Source organism: Callorhinus ursinus, unplaced genomic scaffold, assembly GCF_003265705.2.
Source record: "Callorhinus ursinus isolate GAN/ISIS: 27379988/994484 unplaced genomic scaffold, GSC_fseal_2.0 scaffold65, whole genome shotgun sequence".
Lineage (NCBI taxonomy): Eukaryota > Metazoa > Chordata > Mammalia > Carnivora > Otariidae > Callorhinus > Callorhinus ursinus.
Genome location: NW_027397127.1, coordinates 3,317,589 through 3,323,588, shown reverse-complemented (window position 1 = coordinate 3,323,588; position 6,000 = coordinate 3,317,589). Strand labels below are relative to the sequence as shown.

The 6,000-nt window shown below is 44.5% G+C and overlaps 1 protein-coding gene across 1 annotated transcript in view; it reads right to left on the bottom strand.

The window, feature by feature from the left end:
• The window catches only part of TRPC5 (transient receptor potential cation channel subfamily C member 5), a 255,909-nt gene that overhangs the window by 28,439 nt on the left and 221,470 nt on the right, over nt 1–6,000 (bottom strand). The window lies entirely within an intron of this gene.

Below are 6,000 nucleotides of genomic sequence, written 5' to 3'. Positions count from 1 at the left end.
TTATTTGACAGAGAGAGAGACAGTGAGAGAGGGAACACAAGCAGGGGCAGAGGGAGAGGGAGAAGCAGATTCCCTGCTGAGCGGGGAGCCTGATGTGGGGCTCGATCCCAGGACCCTGGGATCGTGACCTGAGCCGAAGACAGACGCTTAACTGACTGAGCCACCCAGGCGTCCCCTTTTCTTTCTTTCTTTCTTTTTTTTAAGATTTGTCTTTATTTATTTGAGAGAGAGAGTGCGAGCACCAGCAGGGGAAGGGGCAGAGGGAGAGGGAGAAGCAGAGGGAGCCTGACCTTGGGCTTGATTCTAGGACCCTGGGATCATGACCTGAGCTGAAGGCAGACGCTTAACCAGCTGAGCCACCCAGGCATCCCATCTCGTTTAATTTTCTTTGTAGCATTTAAAACTCCCTAAAAATTTGTAAATAAAATCTTCAAAAGTGCAGACCGACTGCCTGTGACCTACAGTGGTGAGGGCTTCAAAACTTAAAAAAAAATAAAATAAATAAAAAAGGGTGCCTGGGTGGCTCAGTTGGTTAAGCGACTGCCTTCGGCTCAGGTCATGATCCCGGAGTCCCGGGATCGAGTCCCACATCGGGCTCCCGGCTCAGCGGGGAGCCTGCTTCTCCCTCTGACTTTCTCCCCTCTCATGCTGTTTCTCTCTCTCTCTCTCTCTCTCTCTCAAATAAATAAATAAAATCTTTAAATAAATAAATAAATAAATAAATAAACTCCCTAAAATTATATGAAGTAATTTCTTGTTTAAATGTTTATTTTCTGTCCATCCCCACTAGAATGTAAGCTCTAGGAAGGCAGAGACATATGGTTACTCTGTGCCTGGCACATGATAGTCACTGGATCATACTTGTTGAATAAATGAATGGATACTTATTAACTATTACTATTACTGTTATCAATGGATTAAAGTCTAGAAGACTCCAGTCCCATCGACAATTGTCCAGGCAATAGGCGGCACAGTGCTGTTAGTCATTTTGATGAAGGTTGCGCTCTGCCTGCACTGGCCTGACTCTCACGGACCCTCCTTCAGGGCTGTCTGGGCAACATGCACATGGCCCTTTTCAACCAGTTACATGGCTCTTCTTGTATCATCGTAGGTAACTTCCATGATTCTTTCAACATCACATTGCTTGTGAGCTAGCTTAGAAGGAAGAAATTTGCTTTTTGTTTGATGAAAATAAGTGCTGGTTGGTGAAGCATTTGAGAATCAAAAGTAAGATGAGAGCCTGGAGCTCAGGGGCCAGGTTGGCACAAGAACCAGAATATGGCAAGTCAGACTTAGCACAGGATCTGAATTTCCAGGAGAGTCTAAGAGGCAGGGCCAGGCAAGACAGTGCATTCAGAGCCAGGCAGAGGACCACAAATGGGAAAGATATGGGGCTCTGGAGTCTGGTTCTACCAAGAAGGCACAACCAGGACGTGGCAGGGTCCATCTGAAATCAGGGCAGGTGGGAGGCCAGCAATGGCACAAGCAGCTAGCCAATAGCTGGAGAGCAGAAGCCAGGGTGGGTGTGGTTCAGAAAAATAGAAAGGAGTTGCAGCAAATTGGAATGGTAGTTTGAAAAACCAGGGTCTCTGGAAGTTCAATGACCTCAAGTACAGAAAACATTCAGTAAGGGGCACCTGGGTGGCTCAGTTGGTGTAGTGTCTGCCTTCGGCTCAGGTCATGACCCCAGGGTCCTGGGATCGAGCCCCACATCGGTCTCCCTGCCCAGCGGGGAGCCTGCCTCTCCCTCTCCCTCTGCTGCTCCCCCTGCTTGTGCTCTCTCGTTCAGTCACTCTCTGTCAAATAAATAAATAACATCTTTAAAAAGAAAAAAAAAGAAAACATTCAGTAAATGTTTGCTCATTGCATGACAGACAACAAAGCCACAAACCAGGGCAAGTATATATTCCATATGTTGGCAGGGTCCAGAATGGAGGATGTTACACTCCTCTACCCCTGTCCCCATAAACAATTAAAATCGCAACGGTAAGGGGTGCCTGGGTGGCTCAGTCAGTTAACTGTCTGCCTTCGGCTCAGGTCATGATCACAGGGTCCTGGGATGGAGCTCCGTGTCGGGCTCCCTGCCCAGCGGGGAGTCTGCTTCTCCCTCTCCCTCTGCCCCTGCTTGTGCTCTCTCTCTCTCTCAAATAAATAAATAAGAATCTTTAATTAAAAAAAATGCAACGGTTAAGCTTGAGTGTAGAACTTAATACAAACTGTTCCAATGACTGATACAAAGATTCCCTAAAAGTGAAAGTTCAAGCATTTAAAATCTTCCTTCAACTGTGGTGATATTCTAGTCAGGGAGATCCTATATGTATAATTGTACAAGAGAGAAGAAAAAGATGAAAAGATTGTTCCTCAGTTTTCATAGTTCATACTGAGAATGCCTTCAGTATGGTGCACAAAATGTCGGAACATGGCCTGGCCACTAAGGGAAGCTGGCTTGTTGAAAGGTATGCCCAGGTAAAATGGGTGACTGACATATGGGGTAGATAAGAGCATTCTAGTGATACCTCTGTAGGAAATCCTGTGGCTTCTAGACTCAGGTGCATTTACATGGAAAGGGCCACCCCCTAGAGGAGTCAGCATTACCTGGTGGCCAGGTCCATAATAAAATCATCACAGATCACAGGGATGGAAAGGGATGTTGACCAAACCCCAGAAGCCTAATGTCGAAGGAATATCTTTTTTGATTTTAAAGGATATGATTTTAAATAAAATAATCCATTTTTATTTAGCAGAGAGTAAACAAACATATGGAACTTGATAGTTCAAGAAGGAGCACAAAGTGAGGATACAAAGATTCAAGAAGACTTGATAGTAAATGTATGGAAGACAAATCCATCCCAGCTGGTTAAGGGGGAACTTGAGTATGTTGAGAGCCATCCACAAATAGATCATAAAGCTAAGAGGGGCACAGTGGAATAAAGACAGGAACAGAACTGCAGTCCTCTGGACACTTTCTGAAAGTCTCATCTGTGAGATGGGGAGTTCATCTTTTGAAAGGTAGAAGGATTATGGAGAGGGTTCACCCTGCTGGGACTTAATTCAGACCAGTGGAGAACGGGAGGATAAACCGAAATAGAAAGGCTCCTTGGGTGAAAGCAGTGATGTCATCCTGGGTTTCACATGCCCATTCTGCAGTTTCCTAGACTTGCCATTTCTTATTCCATCATACATTTCATAAGCTTCTAACTCTGGATGGAATGCTCCACTCCTGCCATGCTCCCAACTTCTAGCCTCCACTTTCATCCTGTCTCCTTCTCTGCCCGCCTCTTGTTTGTCCTGCCCTGCCTCCTTCCCTACAAGATTGGGTTAGATGCTCCTCTTTTGCTCTCCCATTGCACCTTAGCCTGATTCTACAAAGGCATATATCACACTTTAGCAACAGTATAGGGGAGTAGCTAAGAGCAAACTTTAGACTCCTCCCCTACTAACTATTTAACTTTGAAAAACTTAAATAATCTTTAAACTTCAAGTTTCTTCATCTCTAAAATAGTTTATTGGAAGGATAAATACTAATTGCTAACATTTACTGTGCCCTTATTATGTGCCGGGCACTATGCTAAGTGCTTTGCCTGTCTTGTAATGTTTGATTCTCAGAATAACCCTGTGAAATAGCTACTACTATTATTATTTTTTTCAGATGAGAAACTAAAGCGCAGAGTGGTCACACTGGTAGGAAGTGACAAAGGTAGGATTTGCCCCAGGCTCTTCTGATCCTGGAGCCCACATGCTTACTCGCTTTTCTCTATTACATGGGATACCACATATAATGCACTGGGCACAGTGTTTGGCATAAACATTAAAAATGGCAGCTATTCTAATTATTTACTCGTGTTCTTCATTAGACTATGAACTTCTTGAGGATAAGAATGCCATCTTAGTATCCTCATTGCCTGGCACGTAGCAGTTGCTGAATACATGTTTGTTGAATAAATCCGTTAGATGATGGGAGAAGCACACAACTAAGGAAAGTACAGATAATTGGTACCATCCTGTGATAAGAGTAGCAGGAAGGCTATGAACATAAAATAGGGGGAAAAGCAGGAGACAATCAACAACAATCTTTAAAACCTGGCCAGAAACATAAAGAGCCTTTGATGGGGACTGAGTTTGTATCCATGAAATAAGATGGGAAAATATGGGCTGAATGCTGGGTAGAGAAATCACCACTGATTAAATAGGAATAGCCACAACTGAATGGAGTTAGTCTACAAGGAGGTCCCAAGTGACCTGCTGTGTCACTGCTATGACCTGCCATGGCTTTGCATGTGTTCGTGATTGTTGCAACTTTACACAACAAATTTTATGTAACTTCACAAAACCAGTCTTACACCTGCATCCCCGGATAAAAGCACAGACTACAGCTTGTATGCCTGGACTGAAATCCTGATCCGGCCACTTATCATCTGTGTGACTGGAGGCAGCCTGTTTAACTGCTTTGTATCCTAATTTCTCTATCTGTAAAACGAGTAATAATAATGCCTACCTCATAGCATGTTGTGAGGATTAAATGAGTTAATTCATGTAAATCTCATTTTGTACTAGTGCCTAGACCTAGCACTCAGTAAATATTAGATACTTTTATGATTATTGTTAACCTTCACATTTCTTTATTGTCTTTATAGATTGTCATCCATTTGCATATCTAGTTGTACATAGTTGCAACCATAGTGTGTATAATTTTTGTGTTTTTAAGATTTACACATTTGGGATATGTTATTTTTTGTGTATATATAGAAACTTCACATGTATCATTTTAATAGCTGCCCAATATTCCACCCAGTGAATATCAAGCCTGTCTGACATTTTTGTCAGTGCTTTGGATAAGAATAGATAGCAAGCTTCTAAGATCTTCAGATGACACAAGACTGCGAGGGATAGCTAATAGATGGGATGACAGGATCAAGATTCAGAAAGGTTTCAACAGCATGGAGCAATGGGCTGGAACTAACAAGATAAAATTTAATAGGGATCAATGTAGAGCTTTGCTCTTGGGCCAAGTGCCCAAATTCAGGATGAGGGATGTAGGAGAAATGCCAAGGATTTTCTCTGACAGCAAGCTAAAAGTGGATCAGCAGAGTGACACTGTGCTAAGTGCTTTGCATGTGTTGTAATATTTGATTCTCAGATCTTCAGTATGGCCAGATACTTCAGCCATATGAGGGGGACAGTGCAAAAGTAAATCTTCTAGAATCGAGGATAGGATGGGCATGTCGAACATCATTATGTCTTAGACCTCTGTGGTAGGTACAAGGCTTACTAAAGTGGGGTAATCTCAGTCTGGTGGGTGAAAAAGCCAACAATGACTAACATACAAGTTATACTGTCATGGAGATGTGCCTAGAATGCCATGGAAAACCAGCATAGGAGGAGCCTATAACTGAGAGTGGGGTTAGAATGGGTAAGAAGAGACTTAGAAGAGCAGGTAATTTTTCAGCAGAGACTTGAAAGATGGGTTAGAGTTTTCCAGGCTGGCCAGGTGGGGATGGGCATTCCAGGCAGGCAGAGGGAATGGCATGGGATGCGCAAAGGCCCATAGGTCCAAGATGCTCTCCTGCAGTTGGGAAGAATAAGATGTTGCCTATGGGGAAGAGAAGTGAGAGGCTGGAGAGGTGGGGTCCACATTACCAAGGCCCTGTGTGTTATGGTAAAGAGGTGGATTTTACACTGGAGAAGATTTCAATACCTGGCAGGCATGAAGCTGGGTGGTGACAAGATGAGACTAGTATTTACAAAGAAACTTCTGTGAGGCAGGTGGGGTATTGTTTGGAAAAGAGAGAAGACTGGAAGCAGGGAAAGCAGTGTGTGGGTGATTGTGTGGGTGGGGGGGGCGCACGCCGCCCACGCACCCACGCATGCGCGCGCAGCCCACGCACCCACGCATGCGCGCGCAGCCCACGCACCCACGCATGCGCGCGTGCCCACGGATGCGCGCCCAGCCCATGCACCCACGCATGCGCGCACGCACCCACGCATGCGCGCACACGCCCA